Consider the following 13,204-nt stretch of genomic DNA (forward strand, 5'->3'; position numbering starts at 1 on the left):
TGCTTAAGATTTCTCCCTTTCCCTCTGGCCCTCCTCTTCTCTCCCTCTCTCTCTCTCTCTCTCAAAAAAAAAAAAGATAATTGTTGCTTTGAGGTAAGAGCTGGAAAGAAAACACTTACATAAGGAAAGTTTGACTTAAATAAAAATTGCTTGACGGGCCAGTTCTAGTATTCAGAGACCCAAGTAAACACACCAAAATGTCAGTAGTTACGTCTGGATAGTGACGGCAAAGACATTCGTTATTTCCAAATTTTCAAAATGATGCATATACTATGTATTTAACCCTTTTTAAAGATTTATTTATTTATTTTAGAGAGAGAGAGAAAGAGCGTGAGTGGGGAGAGGGGTGGAGGGAGAGAATCTTCAAGCAGAGTCCCCTCAGAGGATGGAGCCCGACACAGGGCTCCATCCCACGAGATCATGACCTGAGCCAAAACCAAGAGTCGGACGCTTAACCGACTGAGCCACCCAGGCGTCCCTGTATTTAATCCTTTTAACACCAGAACAATCTACTCTCAAACAGTGAATCAGGATATAGGTATTTCTTTTTAACGCATTTTAAATTTCTACCCGTTCAATAAATCTTTATAGTTCATTAAGTACAGGATGGTATCTAAGACACAGAGGCCCCCAAAGATGTTTGAGATATGATCCTTTTCTCAAGAAGTTCACAATCAAATCAACACAGTTTAGTTACAAATGGCGCATTACAAGTACTCCAGAAGGCATCAAGTGTTGTCAGAGATATTTATGGTAACAGAAGCTATTCATTTTGTGAGGAAAGCAATGTGAATGCTGATTTGCACATGTGATCCTTGGATGCACAAACTTTGTTATCCCGAGAGGGGCTGAGGGGTTGGGGACGAGGCAAAGGAAGAACATTGCATCACAGGGAAGAAAAACACTGCATCGTAGGGAAACAAAGAAAACAAAAAAACAAAGCCGTGCACACAGAGTGGTTAATGTTTGCTGAGAATCTCAGTTCAGCGGTGCCTCCATTTCTTAATAGAACCCAGTGACCAAAAATATCGTTTGTGCGTGTTTGTGCAACCAAGTCCTCCTCTGGCTTGAAACACATCAAAAAAAGTCATGGCCACTGAATCTTCTAATGAAACGAATTGGGACAAATGATGTTATGTGCCTCAGCCTATTCGGGCTGATCTAACAAAACACCACCAGGCTGGGTGGCTTATCCACAACGGACATTTCTTTCTCGTGGCTCTGGAGGTTGGAAGTCCAAGATCAAGGCACCGGCAGATTCACACTTGAATCCCTCTGGATCCAACTACTTGGGAGGCATATCTATACTCCGGGGAGGAAAAGCCTTATATATCAGGACTGACAAAGCTCCCCCGCCCAGACCCTGCAATGACCCAGGACTCTCTGCAGGAGGTGGTGTGCTCGAGTTGGCATTCTTACCACATGCTAGGGGAAGCTGAGAGTTAGACAGGCTTCATGGGGAAGACTTTTGTTCAACATATGAAAGACTTTTTTGCTTTTTTTTTTTAAGATTTTATTTATTTATTTGACAGAGAGAGGAGACACAGCAAGAGAGGGAACACAAGCAGGGGGAGTGAGAGAGGGAGAAGAGGTTTCCTGCGGAGCAGGGAGCCCGATGTGGGGCTCGATCCCAGGACCCTGGGATCACGACCCGAGTAGAAGGCAGATGCTTAATGACTGAGCCACCCAGGCGCCCCTTTTTGCTTTTTTTTTTTTTTTAATAAATAGAAAGTAACATTCATAGAACTGTTTAATCTTGCCAAGTAGTGAGCTCCCTAGCAGTGGAAGTGTTTGAGCAGAGACTGAAAATCAGCACAGGATGGAGAGCAGCCTGGCCCACCTCTGAGGTCCCTTCCAGAGTCCTATGGCCCTAGCTAAAAAGTGGGCTGGAATGTGCCATTTTTATTTGCCACATCTGTTCAGCTCACATGCCTGTGCATGAGAAAGTGTTAAGAGCATGCCAAGAAGCTGACTTTCCTACCGCACTATATTGTTGGGACGGTTAATTCTGTGTCAACTTGACTAGGCCCCACAGGATGCCCAGATGTTTGGTCAAATGTGGTTCTAGGTGTTTCTGTGAGGGTGTTGTGGATGAAATTAGCATTGCCATCTGTAGACTTTTAACATTTGATTAAATTAAAATTTTAATCAGTAGAGTAAAGCAGATTGCTCTCCATAACGTGGGTGGGCCTTGTCCAACCAGCTGAAGGCCTGACTAGCACAAAGAGACTGACTCTCCTCCAAGTGAAAGAGAACTCTCCAGCAGACTGCCTTTGGACCTCATCGGTGCTATCAGCTCTCCTGGTTCTTCAACCAGCTGGCCCACACTGCAGATTTGGACTTGTCAGCCTCTCTAACTGTGAGAACCAATTCCTTATAAACCTCCTTCTGTATACACGGAGTTCTGTTTCTCTGGAGAACCCTGATGAATATAACTTGCCTTATCAGTCTCCTGTGCTGACTCAGTCTCTAAACGTTGGAAGCATTCCAAAAGTCAGTCCTCGGTAATCTCCTGTATGTACATCTCTTCCGAGGTGAGACCAGCCAGGTCATGGATTTAAACATCATCCTCTATAAACCATTAGCCTTATAAGCCAGCTCCGACCTCCCCCTGGAGTTGCAGACCGGACTGCACTTCGAGTTTCTTCTTGGATGTCCAAAAAGTTCTCGAATTTAACATAATCTAACACAGAACTCGACCCTCCACTACCCCTCTCTTCCTTCACTCCCCCATCTTAATTAATGACACCACCATTCGCTTGGCTGTCCAGGCTCAAGACCTAGAAGGCGTCCTTGGTGTCGTCTTTCTCTTTCACATCCAACCTCCAAACCTTTAGCAAGACCTACGAGCTATTCCAAAATAGACCCCACCTCTAGCCACTTCCCATCATCCTTACTACCAGGCTCTGCTTCTACTCTATGTTTCCTCCCTTTCTTCTCCTTCCAGGTGTGGCGGTATTTTTAAAACATGAAACTGATCACATGACCTCTGTACTCAAGACCCTCCCACGGTTTCCTGTTTCTCTCAAAATAAAATCCCAACTCCTTCCCAGGGCCTCAAAGGCTGCCTCTGTTCCTCTCCCTGACTTTATGTCCTCTGGCTCCCGCACCCCAGCCTTCCTGCTGTTCCTGGAACACCCAAGCTCGTTCCGACCTCAAGGCCTTTACCTGTGCCATGTCCTCTGTCTGAAACACTCTGTCCCCAAATCTTCATGACAGTTTTCTCCTTCCCAGCATTCATGTCTCAGTTTCAGTGTCACCTCCTTAGAGGTCTTCCCTAACCCAGGGTCTGTCCCCTTTTCTCCCCTGACCTTCCACCCTGAAACACTGCTTTCATTTCTTCATAGCACCTATATTTCTTCATAACACCAGGTTGACCTCTGGATCTGGGGACCCACCTGTAGCAGAGACTGGGCCTCCAGAACTACCCAAAACTCACCCAGGGAGCGCCATGGGAAACGGCTGCCTCGTAACCCTACTGAACCTCGACAGGACGGACAAGGAGACACAGGTTTCCAGAAGGACAGGTTGAAGGTAGGTTCTGGGCTTGCTGCACGGGGGACAGGAGTGAAAGCAAAGCACCCCCATCTTAAGGGCAGGCTGACCAGGGGGAAAGAGCCTGACCAACTCTACAATCAGAGACTACATTTCCTTGAGAGTAAGGGATGGAGAAAAGGCCTGCTAGTGGAAGATCCTTCACGGAAACCTGAGGCCTGGGGAGGAGGGAGCCCTCAATTAAAGGTAATAATAAAAAAAAATACTGTTTGAGGTAATGGGCTGAAATGCAAGTAAGTTGGCTGAGTTGACTAGTTTATCTCTAGAAGACTGTTCTTCAATCACGACTCGGCGCTGGAAGAGATGCAGGCTTGGTGGTGGCATTCAACACTGTAATTAATTCCTACGGAGCATTGCTCACACTTCACTGGTGCTAACCCATGGCCCGTGAGAGCTCACACTGCCCTCCCCGCCCCCCCAACACCTCTTTTACAGGAATTTGGTTACATAAGTTAATGATCTTCCTACTTCTCCTGTCTTTCATGTCACTTACAAATTAACTTGCCTTTCTCTTCTATGGCTTTATTATCCTTCTGCACCTCTGTGAATATCTCGCTTAAATTGAAGTTCTGATTTCAACCAAGGATGCAAGATGGAAGCAACAGACTTACTGGGTTGAGTGGTACCATGTTGGAGGTGCAAAAAAAAAGGGGGGGGAAGAAGAAAACAGAACACCTTCTCCTTCTCCCATCCTCCCAAATAGGCCCTCATCATTCTCCATGTGACAAACGCTAGGTTGGGCCCCGCTCAGTGACTCTGCAGGCCTGGTCACCCTCACCTGATCGGTGCCCTGTGTTTGATCTGGATTTCCACCCTGTCTCCCAACAGCAAATCACAGGTCGGAGTGGCATTTTAACGAACTGTGAACACTTTCGAAGACAGAGCAACATAAACTGAAGATGGGTCTTCAGAAAAATGCACAAGGCTGGTAGTTGTTGTTTTAAAGCACATGCAAAGAAAACGTGTAGGAATGACAGCAGCATTACCTTGAGTGAATATCTGTATCACATCGAGCATCTACCTGAGAAAGTCCTGGGAACCGATGCGCCATCTCAAGCCATTTCTCAATACACCGATTCTTAACACCATCACCGTCTGAAGTCTTAGCTGTAACAGAGTAGCCAAGGAGCCCAAGAGTTTTTCTATCTTTCTTTTGCTAAATAGTCAAGCCCCAGTTTTATGAAAACCAGGATTTATTACTAAAAAGATAATGTCTCTGTGTTTCATCTAGGATTCCTCCATCCTAAGCCACAGAAACCACCATCAGCCAGTTTAGCAGGAAAGAGGGATTTATTGAGAGGCTATGGGAGCTGATACTCACAAAGGAAATGCTGAGGCACCAGATCTCGACGGGGACAGGAATAAGGCTACTCTGGGGATCGAGGGAGCCGAAAGAAACAGGGAGCCTCTTTGGGATGCCACTGAGTTCAACGCGTTCTAGTCATTTTTCCTCTGGATTCAATCCACAGAGACGGAGCATCCGATTGCCCTACTTTAGTGACTGTTCAGCACAGCAGTCCCACTAGGACTGGAAGCTGTGAAAGAGGGGTGAGTCTACCCAACCTCATCATGAGGCTGCCACCGGAAGACAAGCTTTGGTGTTGCGGGAGGGCAGGGTGGGGGTGGGACAGGGGAGGGGTGCATAAAAGTCCACTCCAGAGCACCAAGGGACTTACTGATGGAAGATGTTTTTTACTTAATCAGGTACTTTTTAGGTATTAATTTCATGACAGTGACTAATTTAATACATTAAGGAAAGCCTCTTTCTTGATGCCCTGGCTTAGCAATCAGGAACAGCTGCTCTGCTCAACGACTGTCCTGAATTTGCACTGGAGGGACTAAGTTAGATGCCACTGAAGATACTGTCCTCCCCCCACCCCGTCTCATTACCTGGAAAATTCTCTTCACTGACCTCTCACGGTGTGCATGCCACATACTTCTCTTGTGCTTCTCTTTTTCTGTTTTATGATTCAGATGTATCTAAATCTATGCACTCCTTAGAGACCCATAAGTTGACGATTGTTACTTCCCCCCCCCTTTTGCACTATTGTTATTTTAGGGAGAAATATGTACTCCACACATGGATGGGTAGACTGCCTTAATATTCCCTCCCATGAGTCTCTCAGTAGACCGATATTCTTTTATTTGTTTATTTGTTTGTTTACTTATTTATTTATTAAACAGGCTCCACACCCAGCAAGGAGCCCATTGCAGGGCTTGAACCCACAACCCTGAGGTCAAGACCTGAGCTGAGATCAAGAGTCGGGACACTCAACTGACTGAGCCACCCAGGTGCCCCTGGCCAACAATTCTTTAAATTGGCTTTTCCTTGTGGGTTTTATTTTTATTCTCTGTGTGAACCAAGAGCATGTGCAGGGCTCATTTATTTGTGCCTTTGGATTTTTTTTTTCTTTCTTTTTAAAGATTCTGACAGCTGAGGGAATAGTTGCTCTTCCCTTTCTGAGACAAGACTACAGTGGTAATTTAAGAGAAAACACTGTCAAGCTTGGATGTGTAAAATTCCCAGGGTCACTCACAGGCGCCCCGAGCGCCCCGAGCACCCCTCCAGTCGCTGCTGCTGTGTGTCTGCAGCGTGCGGGGCACAAATGGGTTGGCATCATCCGCGAGGGTGGGTTTGGTTTCGTAACTGCTAAGGAAGTGACAAGTCGCCAAGCACTATGTTTAGAGTCCCCGAGCGAGTCCTCTTCCCTGCCCACTCATCATCCAACCCATCAGCAACCCTTTAGGGGCTCCGTGTGAACGCCCACCTGCACCCTCCTACTTCCCTCTCCGTGACCAGCACCCTTGAGCGTATCCACCACCGCGACCGGCGCCCGGGGCGCACCCACCACCGCGACCAGCGCCCTGCGCGTATCCACCACCGCGACCGGCGCCCTGCGCGTATCCACCACCGCGACCGGCACCCTGCGCGTAACGACCACCGCGACCGGCACCCTGCGCGTAACGACCACCGCGACCGGCACCCTGGGCGCACCCACCACCGCGACCGGCACCCTGCGTGCACCCACCACCGCGACCGGCACCCTGCGTGCACCCACCACCGCGACCGGCACCCTGGGCGCGGCCACCACCGTCTCCCATCTGGACTGTGGAGAGCCTCCTCCAGTTCTCCCAGCCCTGCTCACAACCACCGCTGCTTCCGGCAGCAGCTGAGTTCTCTTTCAATCACACACAGCCTGTCAACTGCAGGTCAGCCCCCTCTAAGGGCTCCCCATCACACCCAGAATAAAATCCAAACTTACCCCCCATCGGCCACCAAGGCCGGATACAGTGCACCGGACAACCTCTCCCACTCATCCGCTGGGTCCTTGCCATTCCTTAAATAACCAAGCAGGAGCCCCCCTCAGGGCCTTGCTGTGCTGTCCTCCGAAGGCTGGGCAGCTCTCCCCTTTCTCTCCCTGTCTCTCTCTCTCTGGTCTCTGGCTGTGGTGATAGTCCTCTCTGAGCTGCCACCACAGTCCCATTCCTACTCACTCTCCATCCCTCTAGGTTGCTCTTAATTTTTCCCACGGAGCGTGTATTACTAGTTGAAATTACTGTATGGATGTCGGTCTTCCCCTGGAAGGTAAGCTCCAGATCAGGAACTTTGTGTGCATCGCTGCCGATTCTTCAGCCCCTGCTATGCGACCTGCCACACAGTATGCTCTTGGTCAAGGCTTGTGGGAGGAATGGATTCTCTGACTTCTGAGCACAAGGGTTTCTCCCGTGAGCTACTTGGGAACCCAGTTATCCTCCCCGGGGAGACTCTCTCGAGGGCTGGAAGGTGAGGAGGGGTATCTGACAATGTGGTGGTGTATGTAACAGGAGCATAATCGGAAGGGACCCTGCAGGTCTTGACCGTGTCACCCGGGCTCCTCTATCGTACCAGACTTGCACGGTCGCTGAGACCATTCCAGCAATTCTCAACTCCCTGTACCCTACCAGTCTTTGGCAAGAATGCACACGCACTTGAGAACACGGCAGGAGCACCTGCTCTTCGGCAAAGGAAACCACAACTCAAGGCCTTCTGAGAAATCCAGGCCTGCATTTTGACGTTATGGAACCTGCCCGCTCTCACTGGCTGCTGGGGTCTCACTCTACCCCAGTACAGTCTCTACAAATGGGAGCCTATCTTGGGGAAGGATCATGGCAAGAATGCCACATTTCGGGTCAGAAAAATCTAGGTTGGAAGTCATGAGCACTTGACACTTCACAGCCTGGTGACTTTGGCCAAGTGGTCGATGAGCTCTTCCCTGTACAGGGGATATGATACCACCCACTTCACGGGTTCTCCAGGGGCGTCGGCAGGATCCGGCCGCGGGGGAGTCCGGCCAACGGCCGGTGCCCAAGAGCTCAGAGCATGGCAGCACCTTCCCATCCTTCAGACCCTGGAGCTCTTTCCCTCTGTCCTCAGACACTCACGAAAGAAGGATCCGGTGGCCCACCCTATATGCTTTCTCCAGCATCGATATCTAGGCTTGTAAGGTTTGTTTTCTTAGCCTCACATAATCAGATGAGTTCTGCCTAATCAGCCAGAGATGTGGTCTTCCTTGGATAGTAACAGCTTTCAATTTTGCAAACACATTGCCTCTGCTGCATTTTATTCTCAGTGCATCACTAAAATGACAAGCTGCTTGCCTCAGAATGTATCAGGAATTCTGTTTCTTAGCAACACCCCTCCCACAGGCAACAGAAGACAGAACATAATTCCCTTTGGGCATTGGGAGTCGGCTCGGAATACGGAAAATGTGGCCCATCTCCCTGTCGAGGCAGAATCAGAAATCAGTTCGCCACGTTTGAAAGACACTACAGTGGAGACCCCTCGAAGGAAAGCTTTTGAAAAGCTTAGCACATTTCTCATCCCGGCCCCTGTGGTTACGGGGCTTATTTTTAAAGGTGTTACAGAATTTTAGCATATTAGTTTGAGCCTTGCTCTGCCTGATTCAAAATTAAGAATGAAGCTTTCCTGGTGCTAAGCTCTTTCCTGTTACTACCTTCAAGTCCATCTTCCAGGAAAGTATAACAAGCTTTCTTAGCTGCCAATAACAACTGCCCTCTTCCGTTTTGTAGTCTGGATTTCAGAAAATAAGAATTTTACATTTGCGATCAAGTACACGATACGTCCGTCGTGCGCGTCTGGTTCGTCTAAAGGTTAGATCCAAGCGAATCTAGCATTCATCTTCTCACCTACTTTTCCACCAGACGGTAATATTAGCTATTACATCTATGAGCAAATTATGTGCCGGGTGTTCTATTTAGCACACTTGTAAAGGCTTTATTTACTCCTCGTAAAATCCTTGTGAGATCGGTATTATTAATTCTCTTTAACTACAGAACTGAGGCTTCAAAAAGTTAAGTAACCAGCTCAAGGTCACACAGCGAGTAAGAGAGACTCATGCACTTAAGTAATACGTTAATTTTTACTCTAGAATATTTTACTCATTAGTTCCCTTTGTGATTTTGTGTTCTGCTCATTGCTGCCTTTGACCTAGTTTGCTGAATCTAATCGAGGGAATAAATAAAACCATGTGTGATTTTTACATTTCTAGAAAAGGCAGTATTCAGTCGTGAGCACTAAGGACACGTGAACACATTTTTAATTAATACTAACCCCTTTGATGCTGCATTTGTATGCTACAAAGAGAACATAGTGAATGAATCCAACACAGTAACCAACCAACCAACTAAACAAGAAACTCCAGTGAGCTTCGGACTTATTCTCTGAACCGATCAGTTTCTCAGCCACCAGCGCCAAACTATTTTTTCAGCTGTTTGATAATCAGGGTAATTTACTATGTCTTCTCCATGCCTGTGTCTGTGATTCTGTCATGTCCCGTGGGTAACTAGGAGACTGGCAAAACAAATGTGGTCACGATTATTTAAAGTGTGTTCCCATCTGATGGATCTAATTTTTTCTTAGACACCTGACATTTGAATGGCTATCATATTCTATGACTAAAAACAGTCTTGTGATTATCATTTAATAAGCCATCCTTAACCTCAGCACGAATACTCCAGCGAATGTACTCTCTGGTAAGCTGTTGACATAATCCAGCAAGTGCATTACCATTTCGCTCTACGTTCAATAATGTCTTGAGAGGATTCTCTCTCCGTATATGTGTGTGTGTGTGTCTATGTAGATATATCTATAGATCTCTAATATAACATGTGTATCTATATAGTATATGTTACATATACATATATAACAGAATAATCCTGGAATTCCAGTATTCCAGCACAAATGGAATGACACAAGATCCATTAAATACACATTTCTTCTTTTAGCTACCTTGAGACATCAGCCCATTGTTAGAGGTGTATGACATTCTCTTAAAGGGTCATGAAACACTCAATGTTTCGCAGACATGTAAATAGGGATAAAAATAGAACTTGTACTTTGGACACCAAAATAGCCCATAAGTGAATTTTTCTAATAAAGGAGAGAAAATGTGTTATATGAAACTTTCACCCTCTCTTTTGCCCTGGACGTTGCAGGCAGGTTCACGTGAGCGAAGTCTGCAGTCTGGGACGACAAAATGAAGACCTACCTTTCTGTGGCTCAGAAGATTCTCAGCCCCAGATCTTGGCCTCATTACAGGTTGCTCTAAGCAACTTTGTTTTCTATTGTGGCAGAGGAAAAACAATGTTCACATTCAGAAGTGAGTCCCGTGGGCATTCCCAAGGTCGTCTACAATTCTTAGCAAAATTATAAATCCATGCTTTTCTGACCCATTGACAAAGTACAACAATTCCAGGGAGAATATCAATATAAGAATGACTTTGACTCACCATTAACTCATAAAACTGAAGATCCTCTAATAACCCTTGGACTTGTGACCCATCAGTTTGAAAATGAGGCTGGTGATTTTGCTTAGTGCAGGGTGTTCTCTAATTACAAACACCTGGAGATAGAGGGCAGCTAAATCTACCACCCCTCCCACCTTAAAAAAAATTTTTTTTTAATATATAGCCAAGCTTGAAAGAAAGAAAAACTCTTGAGGTACCTGGGTGGCTCAGTCAGTTAAGCATCTGCCTTCAGCTCAGGTCATGATCCCAGGGTCCTGGGATCGAGCCCCGCATCGGGCTCCCCGCTCAGCGGGGAGTCTGCTTCTCCCTCTCTCCCCCTGCTTGTGCTCTCTCTCTCTCTCTCTCAAATAAATAAGTAAAATCTAAAAGAAAGAAAGACAGACAGAAAGAAAGAAAAACTCTTAAGTTTCAGAAATGAAGAGGGGATGCAAAGCCAGAGATTAAGCACAAGCTAATACCAACACGGATGGCGGTTAGGGGGGGGTCTCCTGGCTAGGGACTGAGGGTTCCACACCCATAGAAGGCAGCTCCTTGACTCCCAGTTAGACTGGGAGCTGGAAATGAATTTTGCACGTAATGTCAGGAACCCTAGAAAACTAGTCCATAAGAATAGGGGGGCCAAGAAAAACTCAGCCTCCTAGTCCAGAGAGGCAGCAAGGAGCCTTTGTTGTGTGTTCATTATTCTGCATCAGGTTAAATAACAAAAGGCTCTCACGTGAAACTAACTTGAAGCCCACACGCTGTGCACAGGATCCAAATTAATTTCACCCCCTTTTTATAGGGCTCTCGAGCTGAAAATTTAATGTAAAAACAAATTCTGGAACCCCTGGGGCCCTGGTTGCTCTGTAGGGATATTTCCTGGATGCATAGGTCTCACACCTGAAGAACTACCACCTGCTGAGGACTGCTATAAAAATAAAACTACACCCTTTGGGAGGAAAGGAGGTGTCACCAAGAGAGAGCACCATACACAGGAGGATTCACACCCCATGAACTCAAGACAATCTAATGAAAAGGAATCATGAAATAGGAACGTGAACCCAGTGGTCGGGAGAAACTGAAAAGGAAACAAGGATACTTGAACAAAGAGAGAACTTCTAGAAATAAAAAGAGACACAGTGAAATTTAAAAACCTAAGAGGTTGGACAGCCAATATATCCAGGAGATCTTAGAACTCGTGAAGGCAGGAACGGTTCAGGAACATGAGAGTCTAGTACAGGCACAGTGGAGAGACCACAGAAGTCTAACAACAGGTCCCATAGCAGTTCCAGAAGAGGACAGAGAATGAGGAAGAGTCAACATACAAATGTGGGCGATAATTTTCCAGAACAGAAGAAAGATATGAATCCACAGATTGAAGAATCATACTCTCACAAGGAGGATAAATAAATAAATCCCAACCTACATACTCTCACAAGGAGGATAAATAAATAAATCCCAACCTAGTCACATCATCAAGAAACTGCAAAATGCTGAAGACAGAAAATCTCAAAGTAAATGAGAAAAAAAAAAAAAAAAACACCAAAAACCCAAATCGATCACCCACAATGGAACAAAGAATGACTTCAAACTTCTCAGCAACTTTAGAGGCCAGAAGACAATGGAAGAGTATCTTCAAAATGCTGAGGGGGAACACTGTCCATGGAAAAGCGGTTAATATACATCTTTAAAATGTTTTCTGGGGCGCCTGGGTGGCTCAGTCAGTTAAGCGTCTGCCTTCGGTTCAGGTCATGATCTCGGGGTCCTGGGATCGAGTCCTGCATCGGGCTCCCTGCTCATCGGGGAGTCTGCTTCTCCCTCTCCCTCGACCCCTGCTCCTACTCTTGCACACGAATACTCTCTTATAAATAAGTAAAATCTTTAAAAAAAAAATAGTGTCTTCTGTATGCTAGAAAGAATTTTTCCCAAAAGGAAGTGGGCTTCAGGTAATGAACAGTGCTGTTTGCGAAACTGATAAATAAGTACGTTGGAGCCCAAAGGAAGACAAGAAAATGATTCACATGTATGGGAGGAGTGTTAAATCCCAGGTGAGCCATCCTCTGAGGAGGGCAACGACCGGAAATTCGAGAGGGAGGGGATAGGAGTGCAAACATCCCAGGGAGTGCGGAGCTCTGTTAGGACAGCATGCATGCTGTATGCATTTTCTGGGGCTGCTACAGTGATTTACCACAAACTTGGCTTCCAACGACAGCAACTGACACTTCCACAGTTGTGGCCAGCAGAGTCCAAAAGCAAAGTGTCAAGAGGATTAGTTCCTTCTGGAGGATCCAAGGAAGAATCAGTTTCCATGCCCCTGTCCCAGCTCTGGGTGGGTGGCTGTCCCCAGCCCTCGGGGTTCCTTAACCTGTAGCCACAACCCTCTGATCTCTGTCCCCAGCTTTGCATCTTCGTGCATGTGGCTCTGACTTCACATGGCTTTCTCCCTGTCTCTCATAAGGACACTCTTCATTGGATTTACAGCCCATCCTAATCCAGGATGATCTCATCTTGAAATCGTATCTGCAAAGACCCTTATTCCAAATAAGGTCACCATCTGAGTTTCTGAGTGGACATATGTTTTGGGGCGACAATTCAACCCAGTATACATGTTTAAAAAATGTAAAAGTAGTCACTAACAAAGTTGTTTTTCTTTTTTCTTTTAAATGGAATGTTAAAAATTCTAAACAAATAGAGGGAATTAAGAAAGAAAGAGAACAATCTCCCTGGAGGAGGCCAGGAGACCCAAAAACCAAGTAAAAGTACGGTAAAAGAAGATGGTAGAAATCCAAATGAATGAGAAATTACTTTAGATGTAAATAAGTTAAGATGCAATTGTTAAAAGACAGATTCAGATGAGGTTAAA

The 13,204-nt window shown here is 46.2% G+C and overlaps 1 long non-coding RNA gene across 1 annotated transcript; it reads left to right on the forward strand.

The window, feature by feature from the left end:
* Window positions 1-8,507: 8,507 nt before the first annotated feature.
* On the forward strand, window positions 8,508-11,247 carry LOC141370275 (uncharacterized). Its single transcript, XR_012374176.1, has 3 exons — window positions 8,508-8,572; window positions 10,055-10,214; window positions 11,144-11,247. It is a non-coding gene; the product is annotated as an uncharacterized lncRNA (long non-coding RNA).
* The last annotated feature ends 1,957 nt before the right edge of the window (window positions 11,248-13,204 follow it).

Source organism: Callorhinus ursinus, unplaced genomic scaffold, assembly GCF_003265705.2.
Source record: "Callorhinus ursinus isolate GAN/ISIS: 27379988/994484 unplaced genomic scaffold, GSC_fseal_2.0 scaffold30, whole genome shotgun sequence".
NCBI lineage: Eukaryota > Metazoa > Chordata > Mammalia > Carnivora > Otariidae > Callorhinus > Callorhinus ursinus.